Genomic DNA, 17041 nt, shown 5'->3' with positions numbered 1-17041 from the left:
GGCCTAACCCTGAAGATCGCAGAGATTAGATACAGTAATTTTGTGCTTTTTTTAGTTTCCCCCCTTTTTATCTGGGCTTTTTGCTGTTGTTTTTTTTTTTTCAGATGCTCTTGTGTGTTTCATGGATATTATGTTCACTATAAGCAATATTGTAAAACTGTTTCTGTTCTATCATATTGTAAACAGTATTTCTACTGTACCTCCTGTAGTAAACAGTAAAGGAATAAAACAACTGATTTGCTTTTTACTGGAATGCTTTTGAATGTGAACATTACATGTGGACATACAGTTCCCAACCAAGAAATTTACAGTTTTTATTGATTGCTTTGACCTGCTTAAACAAACTGGGATCCACTCGGTTTTCATCATCACTGTCTCAGCAGAGCCCAAGACACCTCTTGCAAATGTATTAACCCTTTCTCATTAAATTGACACATTTTCCCCACCCTTTTGCAGAACAGTTAACACAGATGTCATTCAAGCAGTCCAAACTCCATTGTTTTAGCTATGGTAACCAAACAGAAACCATTTGTTCCTAACTATTAGAAACTACCTACATCAGTATGAAATCACTAAAGCACCTGTTTGACACTCCTAAACACAAATCTTCAATGAGCAATCAGTCTGCAGGCCTTAAAAATTGCAGCGGCTGTGTTGTTCTTTGCCAACATGGATTGAAGAGGTCAAAGGCAGATGAGAGTGAGAAATGGGTGCAGAGGAATGTCAAGGTTGGATGTCATGCAAGAAGATTTTTCCCTTGGTTCATTGCAAGAGAGGATAATGAATGTGATGTGGATGAGGCCATGTGGCCCCATCGTCAAGACAGAAGAGACTGAGTATCAATAGTGGCTATTTCTTATACTCTACAGTAAGAGATTGTTATACTTTACTGTAATATTTTATATCTTTAACTTATTTTCTATGTTTTAAAACAGGTCAGTTGTTCAGGAAAATGCTTGCTGTGAAGCTGCAGAAATGTTTTGTGAACTATGAGACTACCAGCTTTCTTATTTTCTTATATTTTGTGCCATATTTACAGTATTTCAGTTTTCAGCCACAGTTCAAGAAAAGAATCAATGGAATCAAAACATGCATCAAAGAATTTCTGATTCTGGATTCAATTATTTGCAAGAAGGTAAATTTGACAACAAATGGCACTGGCATGAAAGCTACGTAGAGTAATAGGCCACAATGACAAGCAATGGTGCACCGTTTGCACTGAGTGCTGTATTTTGTATTTTGTTGTCCACTGTGTAATGGTTGATTGGAAGAGGTCATACACTTGTTTGCAAGTTGTGTTGTCTTAAGGCAAAATTAGCTTTTGTTGCACGGGGCGACCGTGGCTCAGGTGGTAGAGCGGGTTGGCCTATGTTCGGAGGGTTGGCGGTTCGATCCCCGCTTGGCCAACTGCATCATGGTCGTTGTGTCCTTGGGCAAGACACTTCACCCACCTTGCCTCGTGTGAATGTGTATGACTGCTGTATGTTTGAGGTGGTGGTCAGAGGGGCCGTAGGCGCTGAATGGCAGCCATGCTTCCGTCAGTCTGCCCCAGGGCAGCTGTGGCTACTATCGTAGTTTACCACCACCAGTATGACTGTGTGAGAATGAGCGACTTTGGGTCATTGAAAAGCGCTATATAAATAAAATGAAATAATAATATTTTAAATGTTTTGGCATGGTTAGAGCCTTTTGCAAACAAAATGAGTCATTTTGACCATGAGTGCCACTGTTTCAGCCTGTGTGTTAACTGTTTTGGAAATGTGGAGTTTGAGTTGACTGCTGCATCAAAGCAATCAATAAAAACTGTAGTGTAAAAACGGTGGATTGATTGTTTTGCATGCAAATACCTGTAAAACTGAAACATAAAAGTCTATGCAGTTTTTGTAATGTCAACAATAGCCAGTATTTTGAAACCTGGTGTACTTTGATCGACTGTATGTACCTTGTGAAGTGAAAACAAGTGTTATTCTTTGACAGAATAATTTCATTTTGAGTCAGATTTCCAGTGTTTTGGTAAAGTTAGTGTGTGCAGAGAAAGATGTGTTCTATTTTGAAATGAAGAGTTAGTATATATTTAACAAAATGTGTTTTTGAGAAGAAAATTATCCATTTGGCCAATTGTGTTTTGTAGGTGTGAGTCTGTGTTAAGAATTTAGAAAAAAGTATCTGAAGTATGGGTAAGCGCTTGTTAGCGATTGAAAAAAACTAACATCTGAGAAGTGACTGCATTGCTAGATCGCTAGAGCAGAGTAATGTGGGCAACGTAATTATCTGATCAGACCGCCACACAGGTCGTAAATTATTGATTTCCATCAGAATTTCCTTGAAAGAGCAGCTTCTTAATGAACTTTCCCAGGGGGAGCGAGAACCTCCAGGGGATCTCAGAAATCAAACCTGTGTTCCTAATGGAGGAGTCGCCACCTAAATTTAGCCACTGTACTTCAGTTCCAGTTGAAAAAAGCAACATATCCTCCAAAATGACATGTATCACATTAATGACCTTTGCATCATGACAGTGACAGGACCTTTATCTTATGAAGGCTGTTTGATTAGGTTTAGGCACTAAAACAACATGGTCAGGTTTACATCAACATGTTACTTCTATAACTTCTGTGACAAACATGCCTACCTTGAACGTGATGTAAACTCACTACGTCAGTAAGTTAAATGTACTCTTCTTTGACTTCTGGTTTCATGCTGGACATGAACAGCAGTTTTCTGAATTGAAGTCCCATGCCTCTCTTACCCAACTATCCATTCCCAACCTCCCTATACAGACCTTCCGTTCTGTATACTACTTCTCCTCACTTCCTGGTTTATATTGGTATAACTCTCTTAATTAGAATCCAGAAAAAAGACACCATAAAGTCGACTGTGGGCTAACTAAATATTACAGCAGTAAAGGAGGAAGTCAGGTGAATTTTTAAAAAGTGCATAGAGAGGAAGATGAGGTCTACGGATGGGTCAAACAAACACAGAATTTTCACCCAGGAAAAGCTGTTCATGTCCTGTGTGAAACTAAAAGTCAATAGTAAGTAATTTAACATTATAATGTATAAACTAACTACATAAACCCATGCAAGTTAATTAACATAATTAACTTATAATTTGAAGCCAAATCATGCAATTCCTCAACCTAACCAAGTTGTTTGAGTGCCAGTAAAACCTAACTAAACTGCAATCCTATAATGTGAAGGTCGACTGACCCTCCCGCTGGTATGCTGTAAGGATGATGTAATTCTGGGAGTTATTGGCAATCAACTGATTTCATCATTAAAACTATTTTTTTTAAAGAAAACAACATTTTATTGATGTAAAACATGTCAAACAAGTACAGCTGTGACCAAATAAGGCTACTTCTTTAATGCATGTGGAGAAAGTCCCCAGTTTCCCAGAAAAAAAATGACAATTTGGAAAGTTACGCGTATAGAGAAACTTTACAAACACGCTACATTCCAGTGATGTACAGTCGCGGTCGAAAGTTTACATGCACTTGAAAAGAAAATGTATATCATGGCAGTCTGGAATTCCAAATATTTCTACAGCCCTCATTTTTCTGTGATGGAATGAGTGGAACACACACTGCTTTGTAGAACGTACAAGTCTGGTTCAGTAATGAATTTATTATAGGTCTTCTGAAAATATGGTGAAATCACTGGGTAGCACTGTCGAAGCTGAGGATGAAAAAATAAAAAAAACAGACAGGCTACAGACAGACTCGTCTTTTACAGAAATCCGCCCTTTCTGTTTTTCAGTACTGAGAATGCTCTAATTATGTCATCTCTGTCGAGTGATCTTGTGACGTCGTGCTCAATTGAGATTTGAGCGAGGGCTGACAGCCGCTCCTGCAGCATCGTTGACCTCAGGTGTGTTTTAATTAGTTTCAAGCGAGAGAAACTCCTCTCTCTGCTTGTTACAGTCACGGGGACTGTCAATATCAGTCGGAGGGCGATGCTGAGGTTTGGGTACAGGTCCAGCAGGTTGTTGGTGTAGATGTAGCTCAACATCTGCAGGCAGTAGCGTAACATCTTGGTGATAGGCCCCGGTGCAAATATTTTTTTTTGTGTCCCTTATGGGAGGCCGTTTAGGGTGAAAACATTGAAATATGTGCACATACACACTGAAATACATGCACATACACACTGAAAATATTCACACACACAATGACAATGTGCACGTACCCATTGAAAACGTGCACACACACATTGACAATGTGCACACATTTAAATACTTGCACATACATTGACATGATGTGCACTACACGCGCACACACACACACACACACACACACACACACACTTGGACACATGCACAGCCACTGGAGAGAACTGCTATTGCAGGGGTGGACTGGTCATCGGGAGTACTGGGATTTTTCCCGGTGGGCCGATCAATAATGGGCCGATGGATGGGCGTTTTTTATAAGATTTGTATTTATTTATTTATTTATTTATTTCTGCTGCGCCTAGACGTTTCTCTGTCGACCTCAAGAGAGTGAGAGATTGGCAAAAAAATCAAACGGAGCTTCAGCGTCTGTCTGAGGAGGACAGCATCAGGGCCAGGCTGCCTGGTGGAGGGAGGGAGAAGGCTAGCGAGGAGCCTGAGATAAACATGCAGGGATGGGTGATCAGCAAACGGGCACGCCACGAGAGAGTGTCCCGCAAAATGATCAAGGCGATGGAGAAACAAATGTACGCCACCGTGAGTGACAGCAGAGATGAGGAGTTTGCAGCGAGTGCTGGTTGGCTGAATCGTTTCCTCCGCCGCAACAACTTCACTTGCAGAAAGATGCCAGAGAATTCACAGAGAAGCTGGCGAAGTTTGTGACATTTTCATCCCAGATTTTTGAGAGGAAGGAATTAAATTCCTGTCCCTAATTGCCACCTGGTCCCAAATAAACGCCCCGGCTATTATTTGGTAATTTACGGAATGATAACTCTCCTGGCCCGGGGAGAGAGACATGCATCCCAGTGCTCAGCTGCAGACACAGCAGAGAGGTGACGAGACGCGACTCATCATGACTGACAGGCATCAAGGCCACTCAGCGTTACCTGACCGACCCGCCCCCAGATATTTCATTCACAAAAACAGGGCCTGTGGCAATTCTGGACAGCTGTTTTTTTTTTTTTTTTTTCCTTTTCTTCCCTCATGCAGCTGCACTGCTTGCACCGCCGATACTTACGCCACTGTCTGCAGGGCCGGCCAGTATTTTCCTGTACCGGCACAGCGGTGACAGCAGCCGATACCTCACGCACGAGCTCCTCAGTGGGTGCTCAATGTTGTCTGTGGGTGCTCAAGCACCGGAGCACCCACGGGATCGGCGCAGCTATACCCTCGGCTGCCAGGGCCCGTTTCATTTTTTTGTGGGCAGGCTGCTGGGGCCCGTTTCAATTGAAACGGTTGAAACATAGGTAAGGCCGCCTATGGTGACGCTGTGCCCATGCACGATGCTGCTTTGGGCTAAATGCTAAGAGCAGCATGCTAACATTATCAAAATAACGATGCTAGCACACCACTTCTGTTTATTCATAGGTATGTAAGTCGCATTTCGGACAAGGGAACAGGGTGGTACAGTCATGCTGCAACAAACTGACATTTGCCGTATCCGTTTGGCAAAGTTTTTTCGAGCGACTCCTAAAATCAAACAACTTGTGAGGGAGTCTGAGGCTTTTGCGGTTACTGGTTCAATGTTTAGAAATCAGACTTTCTTTCAAACATTATGCCTATTATGGCTTCTTCTTCTTGTTTAGCCGAGGATGTCAGTTGAGTAGGTGGTCCCAGCGCGTGTACATACACACTGCTAAAAGAATGTGGTCAGATCAGCTCTGAATGTGGTCTGAGGGATCACTTCTAAAACTCGCCCTCTGTGCTTAAGGCTGTCCACTTGTGATTGGATCGCTCGGGACAGATGTTGATTCAGGCTTCATGACCGTTTCCTACCATTTTGCTCAATAGTTGTGCCTTGGCTGGTATTTTTCACGTTTTAGTGAATGAATAAAGCTGTCTTAGTCTCACAGTAGCCTGTATGCACTGTTTGATAGTATTCATGCTTTAGAAACTGTTATGCAAAAGCATCAAGAGACATGAGGGAATTCATCACAGTAATTGTAGGTAGTTAAGTGATGTTAACAGTGCTCTAAACCTCACCTCACTTATGATCTGTAGCCATATTCACAGTGAAGGGAGCCCTGCTCGTTGTTATTAGTGTAGTAACTAAAGGAATGAGCTTCGCCCCTTCTGTCAGTGGGATTGAACCTTACTATGTTGGACTATTAAAGACAGAGAAAGGCTATGACCCTCAAAAGCAGATGAGGGAGGCAGAGCAGGTGAGAGTCAAACAGTTTGTAATTGGTCTGAAGGCAGTCAGACAAGGTAAACAAATCCAGAGAGGTATAGAGTAAATGAAAGAATAAACAGGAGCACCGGGGCAACATGGATGATCTGTCCTCTATATATGATGAGGGCGATTATGAGCGAGGAGCAGCTGCGTGGGCAGGTGGCTGTGACAGCTGATGAGCTGAAGAGGAAAACCCAATAGTGGTAAGAAACAGCAGGTCTGGAACATGAGTGGTCAGTGTGAATAACATCGAGATGAAGCCAGATGTGGAGGAGGTTATATTGTATGCGTGGCTGTTGAAGCAGTTCGATAGAACCAAACCCTCTAGAAAAAAACAAACAAAAAAAACTTGTTTTACCCATATTCCTCTGGACAGAAAAGGAGCATTGTGGTTCATGGATTTTGAAATGTGTGGTCTTCGTATTCATTATGTGTGAAAACAATAAAAATTGATCCTCAGTCAGGCCCACATAGATTTGTGTTTTGCTGACTGTGTGTACAGTCTTCAGTTTTGACCAGATATTTTAGCAATAGGGAAAAAAAAGCTCACATAATAGCCTTGATGGAAGAAGCTTATTCTGTTTTGAAAGAATAACACTGAACTTCAAATTAAATCACTTCTTCTTTTCCATAAATATTAAATAGAACTGTTTGGGTGAAAGCTTAATGCCCCACTCCAGTGTGTTTTGGTATTTTAATATGTATATTATATTTCATAGTTGTCTGAGACCTCTCCTGACAATGTTGATGAGCCACACAGTTCGCCGAATATTTTTTGACAAATAAAATAATTTTGTGCTCAAACGCAAAGTATGTAATGTAAGCTGTTGCTAAAGTGGAATAATGACATAGGACTATAGTAAAGAGAGAGAGATGGTGGCTGAGCTCAGAGCAGATGGGTGTTGTTGATCATCACAATGGCCGCAGTGAATCCCGGAATTTGTGTTTGGGAAAGACACCGGTCATGTTCACTTGGAGCCTGGTACAGTAAGCATTTACTTTAGCAACAAATAAAGCCACGTGTTCATCAGGAAACTACGGTTCACTGAGGACATTAGAGGAAAAAGCAGAAAACATTTGCCGCTTGAAGTTGAAAATTTTTGGATGGCACAATATTATTGGTTGTGATTGGTTGACTCAATATTACGTAAGCACTTTTTTTTTTTACAGGAAGAGGATGTGACTGAATGTTGATATAAACAGTGTGACCATGGATACGATCTAAAATGGTTCAATGGGGATTTTTAATTTCAGCTTAACTTTTTCACTGATTTTCTTTCAAACAATCTTTTATTGTACAACACCACCATGGAGATTATGATTCCATCTGCATTTTGTTGTCCTAGTGGTTGGCTGTTACAGGTCTGGTGAGCTTTAATTTTGGTCAAGCTGTTGTGGGTGGGTTCAAATTCAGAGTGCTACGAGGCTATCGAGTTTGATACTGAATTAGGCTCGAATGACTGTTGGGCCTTAGCGGAGGTATGCAGTTTACTCAGTGCCGCTCACTGCTTTATGTAGCTCCTCGTCTTGTAAGAATTTACTGCTAAAGTAATGTTAATGGATATGTATTGCCAACACTGGATTCCTGTCTTTTAATATAACATCATTAAAGCTGTTACTTCTAATATATAATGATTCATTATATATTAGAAGTAACAACATGTTAACAGCGCAGCAAGACCCGCATATTGATATTATTGTTGTGTGTATTTGTGTTCATTTGTTTCTACTTCCCTCCGTTTACTGATATTCACCCCTAATCGAAGCAGCGGGAGTGATTGTGATGCAGAGAGAAAAAGATTAAAAGACAAAATGAGAGAGAACAGGAGAGAGGGAGAGAAGCCAGTATCAGAGAAATACTTTGTTCTTTGTGGCAAGACAAAAGTGTTTCTATTGATCCATTACTCCGAAATGTCACTAATCTCTGTACCCTATAGTCAGCATGAAGTGAAGCAGTAAAGAAAAAAAAAAGTTGGGATAGAAAATGGAATGAATTTGCCTCCACGAGGTGTAAAAAAGTGCAGTTCAATGTTCCAGTGTCCTGGGGCCTCATTTATAAACGTTGCGTACGCACAAAAGAAGGCGTACGCAACTGTCTTCGCACACCATGGGATTTATAAAAAGAGAACTTGACGGGAATATAACATAACAGGGGTAAGGAGAAAATGCGCCACTGATGGCAGAAGAAAGAAACAGGAGAAACTGAAACTGATACTGATCGTGTAAAATAAATAGTAATATTACCTCTCATATATGAGCAGTTTATTTGCAAGAAATGTATCTATATATATATATATATATATATATATATATATAAAAACTATTTCTACAATGAATAAACAAACAAACTCCCTGGAGCGCACATGGGAAACATATGATTTAGGACAAAAGTAAGACAACAGTAGACTCCCACGAGCTGTCCTCTTGGATCTATGTGCAGTATTGGGCCAAGCGTTAGAGAGGAGCACCCGCAGAAACCACGCCTTGCAGGTCCCGCTTCAAATGCTCACAACACTCGGGTTTCAACCGGCCCATTCCAGAGGGAATAATTGGCTGACAGATCAGGGATATCCCAGCCAAACTTTAGCTGTGTTAGGCCAGACGTGTTATGGGGTATAATTGGTTTGTCGCAGCAGTACATAAAGTTTCCTTATTCGGTGTGTGAACAGGCAAATAAAAATGCGCAATTTCCAGCAATGTCCGGTTTCCCAAATGTAATCGGTGCCACTAACTGCACTCATGTTGCTATAAGAGCACCGAGTTAGAATGAATTGGGCCCGCATCGGTGTTCCCCTCCACCTCCATCACCATGTCACTCAGGAGGGATTCCCTGATGATCCTTGCAGTTGTTCATTCAGCGGGGTGAGCTCCGATTGGCCCGTTCCCCCGCCTGTCACACAGACGCTCTGCCTGTGTGACGCCAGGCGCTTTTTTGCTTCCACTTTTACGTCTGATCAGTTTTTTTTTCACTTCGGCCACACTCCGACCTTCTGAGGCAACAGCATTTACATTGTCTGCCACATGCTGCCACTCTAGAGCCTTTTTGGCATTGGTGACCCGATCCAACACTCTGTCCACCAAATAATACAGCCTTCCTCTTCTCCACCTCCCCGACAAGAACTTCCACCTCACACTGGCTGAAATTGCACCTCTTCGCCTTTCTCTCTGCTTTCGGCATGCTGTCAGTCATGATTCAATATTAATTAGGGGCGTTTCTCTGAATATTCATAGGCAAATATGGGCGTGGTATGACCCGCACACAGGTGCGCCACATTTAGAGTGGAGTGTGATTTATAAAGAGAAATCGGCGTAGGATGTGCGTGCGCACTGTTTTATAAATCAGGATATTTTTGTGCTTACGCACGTTCTGTGTTTCGCACGTACGCAACCTTTTGACGTCAATCCTACGCACGGTTTTATAAATGAGGCCCCTGGTCATTTAGAGAAGTGCTCCGGACAATGGAAACTGTTTCTGTGGCTGTGCTTTGACCATGTTTAGAGATCCAAGCGCTCAATGCTAACCTGTATGTGCACACAGGTGGCGATGTGATTTGTCGGCATGCGCATTGTTATTCGTATTTATCTCTACTACTTGTATTATTACATCTAAACAAATGCACTTACAGATTATAGTAGTGAAGGTCAAACCATCACATTTCTTTTTTCTCTACTTTGTATGTAATGTGTGCCATGCAGTTCACAGTTTTGCAGGTGCAGTGGAGTGGTGAACTGCATGGAATAAAAACAGTAGGTTGACTTTATTTTGTAATAGCTTGCTGGTAATTCAGCTTCATTCATATTATTATTTTTTGGTCTTTGTTGTTGTGGATTTTTATATTCTCTATGCTTTATGATATTCAGATGACAAACAGTCTATTATGCACACAGAGAGTAACCCCTGTATAGGAGAGAGTGGAAAGTTACAAAAGCAAAAGTGAAGCAGAGGAGTAAGACACAAATATGTGTCCTTGAGCACAGGGGATGGTACGACAGGGGGGGGAAGCAAAACACCCCAACCAGGATATGAAGCAAAGTGTGAATGCACCCATTTATGGCTTAAAACACCCCCTACCCTAAAAACACCCCCAACCAAACAACAAGATGTGGAGCAAACTGTAAAATGTATCTAAATATGGTTATGCTTTATGAAATGTAACGCCCCTTTGATTGCAATAAAACGAGCCTGCAAACAACGGAGAACTCAGAACTCTTGGGGTACAGCTGCAGGAGCAGGTCACGTGATCTGTATTGAGCTGTTGAGTTCTCCCTCTTGCAACAGGCGGAAGTTAATTTTGACTCTGTGTGATCATTCAGTCTTCTCTCCCTCCAGTGTTTACAGAGTTGAGGTCCTGAGGATTCGGGGTGACAATTCTGGTCACAACAATTTTGGGGGCTCGTCCGGGATCAACTCCAAGTTGACAAAAGCGGACCTCATCACGTGATTTGAGAAACGAAAGACCGATACGAACGGACGAGGGACACAAGCCGGCATACTTAAGGTAAGCAGATCTTTATTCTGCATTGGCATAGAACTAAATTATTGTGTCCTAAATCCTAGTAGTTAAAGTCTGCAAATTTAGTGGGGGACGAGGTGAATGATTACACTAAGATAGATAGAGTGAGTGAATGGACTTAAGAATAAGGAAGTGTGTGTAAATCCTGAGAGTGGCGACTCCCACAGTACTCTGACGAGGGGCTGTTAAAGCAGCGAGGCTGCCAAGCTGGGTTTGAGTCCCGGGGGCTGAGGATCCCCGAATGCTAAATCAAGGAAAGCTAGAAAGAAAAGGCAAGACCAGGCAAAACACATGGTGTGAATGTTGAGTGACTGAAAACTGAAACACGATCGCACTATCTAGGCGGTCGCTGCAGTAAGTGGACGGAATCTCAAATTACAGATATATAAAGTTTTGGTGTCAGTTGTGAAGATTAGATTCACAGCAAGGACTGGATACCAGGGACATAGCGTGCCATAGTTTCCATTCGGCCAGAACTTGGGATAGGAACACAAACACATATGTAGCAATTAACTGTGAGTTATCTCCAGCCCCTGAGATAACGAGACCAGAAAAAAAAAAAAAAAAAAAAAAATAACTGTGAGCTGTTTTAACATTTGGAGACTTCAAGATCGCATGACATCCCACGTGAGTTGTCTCTAAATGCTCTGAAGCAGCAAGAACAGAGAAGATAAGTCCTGTGAGCCAAAGCATTCCTTTCCAGAACACTAGAAACACACACAGAGTAGCAAGACCAGTGAAATAAATGTGAGCTACTCTGGAGTAGCAAGACCAGTGAAATAAATGTGAGCTACTCCAGAACAAAAGTTAGCAAGACCAGTGAAATAAATGTGAGCTAACAGGCTTAGCAAGACCAGTGAAATAAATGTGAGCAGGCCAGGGACTAGCAAGACCATAGCGCTACTGTGAGCAGTCCATAATTAGAGGGTAATGAATGAATGTGTATGTGTGTGAATGTCAGAGCAAAAGTGAACTGAAGCAGCAGCACTGTTGAAACCTAACGGTGTTAACATACGCAGTGGTCTGTTGAAGTAAGTCACTCAAACTCTGAATTGAGGAAGTAACATCTTGTAGTACGGAGAGGAACAAAACTTGTAGTACACCGCCAACTGAAATAACTGAGAAAAACAATGGACGGCGAGTTTGACAGAGAAATAGATGATGACGGGTGGGGACCGATTACGGGACTTAGGACTGTTGAGGAGCAGGTGTTGGCTCTCAATAAAGTGATAGATCGAACACACGAACCCCGGTCAGCGGCAGAAGAAAAATCTAAGCTAAAAGCAGCAGTGATAAAATTGATGCAGGAGAAAAAGAGAAGCATGCAAGGTCAAGGTAACTTAAAGGCTGAGTTTTGGAAAAAAGAAGAGGAAGCCAAGCAAAGGGAGGAGAAAGAGATAGAGGAAGGGAAAACATGCGGACTCCTAAATAAGGGAAAGCATAAGAAAGCACAGGCAAAAGCCAGTGAGGAGAGAGCTCAATGGAGCAAATGGGCTATGTGGTGGCAGGGAATAAAACACCTCATGACTGAAGCGTCCAAAAAACAAAAAATAGACAACCCCCCGGTTCCAAATCCCCCACCGTACTCGACTGCATGTCCAAGTGCTCCGCTTACTAAACCTACACCGGGTATATATCCCTCACTGCAGATAACATCAGGGAAAATCTATATAGATAACGCCCAAGATAGTGACTGGACAGAATCACGTAGCGGTATAAGCGTTACGGCAGCTTCAGAAATAACATCTCACGCACCGCTTCCCACACCCCAAAGGCAGGACACTGCTCAGAAGCAGACAAATCATATTGAGCCAGAGCCGTTTTTATTAAGGGGACAGAGAGACGGAACAAATCAGGAAGTGCAGTTAGGCCTTTCTGAGGCGGATTTGATAAAATGGATGCGGCCGAAAGAAAAGGAGGGAGCAAAGACACCAGAAGGGGCCTGCGGGCCCGATATAGATAGGTGGGTGCAGGGAGCACAGGGAGGAAAAGACAAATCAGAAGAAAGAAAGAGACTACTTAGAGAAAAATTGACACAGATACAATTGCAGGAGGAAAAAGAAAAAATAGTCGAAGACAAAATTGCCCGATTCCTACATGAAAGGGAAGACAGAGAAGGGGAGATTGAAATGTCAGCAAAAGGCAGATGGGAATCAGGACCCTATAGGGACGAGGAAGCTGAGGTGGCAATGCATGCGAGGGGAGTATGGGGCGAAGATAACGACGGAAAAGCGTTAGAACAGCTAGAACAAGAGATCGAAGAGTCACACCGGGTTATGAAGGAACTGACCGAAAAGGCCCGCATGCAAACTAGGTGTCAGACAGGACATTCATCTAGACCACCTATCCGATATCAACTCCCACTGATACAGGCAGGTTCGAGCAATACTATGCAGTACCGTCCATTCCCCATAGGTGATGTCCAAGCCTTAGTGGATAAACTACCCCCCGTGGCAGAAGGAGGGTCCTCATGGTTGAGTCAGCTAGATAAATTGACAGCTGGCCAAAAGCTCGCGTTAGGAGATTTCAGGGCAGTAATAAGTAGATGCCTTACAGGGTCCGATGTACGGGACCTTGAGGAAGATGCAGGCACAAATAAAGACAGAGATGATATCCCTTTTACTACTGTTAGCACAAAAATGGGTCAGGCCATGAGGGTTAAATATCCTCTTCCTAGTGCCGCTGCAGTACCAAAGCTAAAATGGGACACAAAACAAAGCCCGCGTGAGTATTTAGACCATAGTAAGGACATGTGGATCAAACAAACCGGGTGCCACCCCGGAAAAGAAGGCGTACAGAGAGAGTGGTATAGGGCGGCCGTCTTAAAGGGTGTTCCAGAGGAGGTGAGAAAAGCCATGGAAAATAACCCTGACATGGCAGGTTGCGATTCCACAGTGTGGGACCGCCACCTCATACATCATTTGTTGCGAGCTCAGGATAAAGTAGAGGATGAGAGTCAGACAGTAAAAGACCTGCAGGCTCAATTACTGAAAATACAGCTGGCAGAGGCCAGGCAAAAAGCCAACGATAAGAAAAAGCCTGATAAAAAAGTGCTGGTAGCTACACAGGGCGCTGTAGGAACCCCAGATCTTTACCCAACACCACCCTGGGTCCAGCCACCTCCCTATCAAAACCAACAGCAGAGGCCCACGTGGGGGTATGGTAGGGGCAGAGGCTCATGGGGAGGCGGGCGTGGAAGGGGCGGTCCACCTAGGGGAGGACAAGGGAGAGGTCGTTGCTACTATTGTGAGGAGACAGGACACTGGGTGAGAGATTGTCCACACATTGGAGAGCAGAAACCTCCACAGCCTCGCGGGCAGAGTGCTCCGGCTGCGCGCCAGCTTCCCGCGTTCGGATGGGAACGCTGGGACGGAGAGGCGCACCAACAACAATAGCACACCCCACGGAGAGGCTCCGACAGCAGCAATCCGGCAGACCCGATGCTGTCGATAAAGGTCGACACAGACGTGCTCCCTTTCCTAGTGGATACGGGTGCTACCTGTTCCACACTTATTCAGGCACCACCTGACAAACTCTCGAAACAGCGCATTACGGTCATGGGCTTCTCTGGGGAAAAACAAACTCTGCCAATTACTATTCCACTAACGACTCAAATTGGGGGGCAAACACTGATGCACAGTTTTGTCCACTCCCCCACCATCCCTGCGAATTTGTTGGGGAGGGACCTCCTCATCAAACTGGGAGCCTCCATTTTGTGTAGCCCGGACGGGCTCGCAGTGACTTTACCAGACCATACCACCTTACACTGCTCAGGCACTCCCTCCGGAGGTCAATATTTGATGGCTCCCGTCGAAGAAGCATGCGCGGACATATACTGGGGATTGATACAGCCAGAAACCCCAGAAACATCTGGCATCCTCTCTGCGTACCTGCAGTGGAAGCCCTTGATAGCCCAAATCGAACCGTTTGTCTCTCCCCCCGACCCTCCGCATGTGACTCTGTTTTATGATAGACAACAAACTGATTGGTATCAGGAGAAATTCAGGGATCAACTTGAAGGGGTGTGTTGGGATGTACATAGTCAAAACATTTACGTTGCACCAGAAGGGGTGGCTGCGGGTGTTGATTTGGCTCCTGAACAGTTGCAGTGGTACATGATGGAAGACGAGGCTGCCCCTCATGTTTCGCTGGCTGTACATCCTCAGCATCAGGCTAAAGAATTAGGTGGGATGGTAAAAAGGGCATTAAGTGTCTCGGATTGGAGACATACTGAAATTCCGCAGGTTTTATTCTCTGACTCTACGCGCACCTATAAAATCTTGACAAACAGCTCAGATATAGCGACGTTACAACATGATCAAATTACTCGCTCGCACGGCAGAGAAAAAACGGATCACTACCTGGCACAGGAAATTCTTTCCTCACTGCCTGACCACTTGTGGGCCGAGGGTCCCACGGACGTGGGGCTCACTAATTGTACCCCAGTAACATTTAAAGTGAAAACTGATTCGCCGCTATGGATAAGACAATATCCGCATAAACCTCAGGCAGAGGCAGGCATAGCAGACACAATCGAAGGATTGTTACAAGCCGGTGTATTAGAGCAATCATACTCCTCTTGGAACACCCCTATTTTACCAGTAGAGAAGAAAGGTACAGGGAAATATCGAATGGCACATGACTTAAGGTGTATTAATGACATACTTCTTACGCCCACGGTGCCAGTACCTAACCCCTATGTGGCTCTGGCTAACCTCGATCCATCACAAACATGGTTTACATGTATCGATTTAGCCAACGCGTTTTTCTGTCTACCACTCGCTGAAGAATGCCGTGACATTTTCTCTTTTACATATCAAGGCAGGCAGCTGCGATATACCAGACTCCCACAGGGTTTCGCCCTTTCCCCAGGTATCTTTAATCGGGTACTAAAGCAAGTTTTAAAGGATTGCGCGCTACCAGAAAACACCACTCTGGTCCAATACGTTGATGATTTATTGATCGCCGCGCCCTCCGCCGCCCTTTGTCTAGCTGCCACCAAAACTATCCTTGAACATTTGGCCAAAACAGGGTTCAAAGTCAGCAAATCAAAATTACAAATTGCTCGTAAACAGGTCTCATTTCTGGGAAGAATGGTATCACAAAAGGGGGTGGGCTTGTCTCCAGCGCATCGATCAACGATCTTACATCACCCCAAACCTGAGAAGGTAAAAGACGTATTATCGTTTCTTGGTTTGACAGGCTACAGTAGAAACTTCGTGGCGAACTACACGGGATTGACTCAACCACTCCGGCAGCTGGTCAGGGATCAGGGCATGCGAAATCTTTCCATGCCAACTCTAGAAATAGTAATCATGAGTACTATACAAAAATTTGGAATCAAAATATGGAAAACTGTTATCCTGCTCATTGCAACAGCCCCTCCTTGTCTCCAGTTTCTGGAAGGCATGTGGCTCTCTGATGGACATGCACCCACAAAACCAAAGTTGACATTCAGTGCACTTTCTTATGACTTTTTTGTACTGTTGCATTGCTGCTGCAGCACAGCCTGCCTGCCCTATCTGCTTACATGGAGTTTGACCTGTTATCAATAAGTATGACAATGTGATTTTCCTCTAACCTCCTGGAAAGATTATACGCAGGAGAGAGAAAGAAAAAAAGTGCATGGGAAAAAAAATCTGCCTTGTGTGTATTCTCTATATGTCTGTGACATATTCTACAGATACAGACATTACAACTGTTCTTGCAGAGAACTCCGCACGTGTCGCGGTAAAAATAGGCAAGAGTCTGGATCTATAGATGAAGCTCCGTGAGCCGTGCTGCTCTAACCTGTTCACAATGACGTCTAGATGAAAAGTGAGATGTTCCACACATTCATGCAGCCACTGTTTTCAGCCCATAAGGTAACTCTGCTGTAGTTTAACCCCTGCCAGTGTGAAGTAGTTGGCAGTGTGCAGAGCTATGCTTTCAAAGTATCTTCTCCAGCACTGGCAGTTTGTCCGGTTGCTGTAACACATGTTGTCATGACCAGTGTTGGTCAAGTTACTTGGAAATAGTAATTAGTTACTGATTACTGATTACTTCTCCAAGAAAGTAATCCAGTTACTTTACTGATTACTTATTTTCAAAAGTAATTAGTTACTTTACTAGTTACTTTACTAAGTTACTTTTCAAAATCATGATGCACAACCTGAATACACTATAAAGCAATAGACCTTTCGTGGCAGCGGGA

Source organism: Sparus aurata, chromosome 18 (genome assembly GCF_900880675.1).
Source record: "Sparus aurata chromosome 18, fSpaAur1.1, whole genome shotgun sequence".
NCBI classification, from domain to species: domain Eukaryota; kingdom Metazoa; phylum Chordata; class Actinopteri; order Spariformes; family Sparidae; genus Sparus; species Sparus aurata.
The sequence above is the reverse complement of the archived record's forward strand: the minus strand, read 5'-3'. Positions refer to the sequence as shown.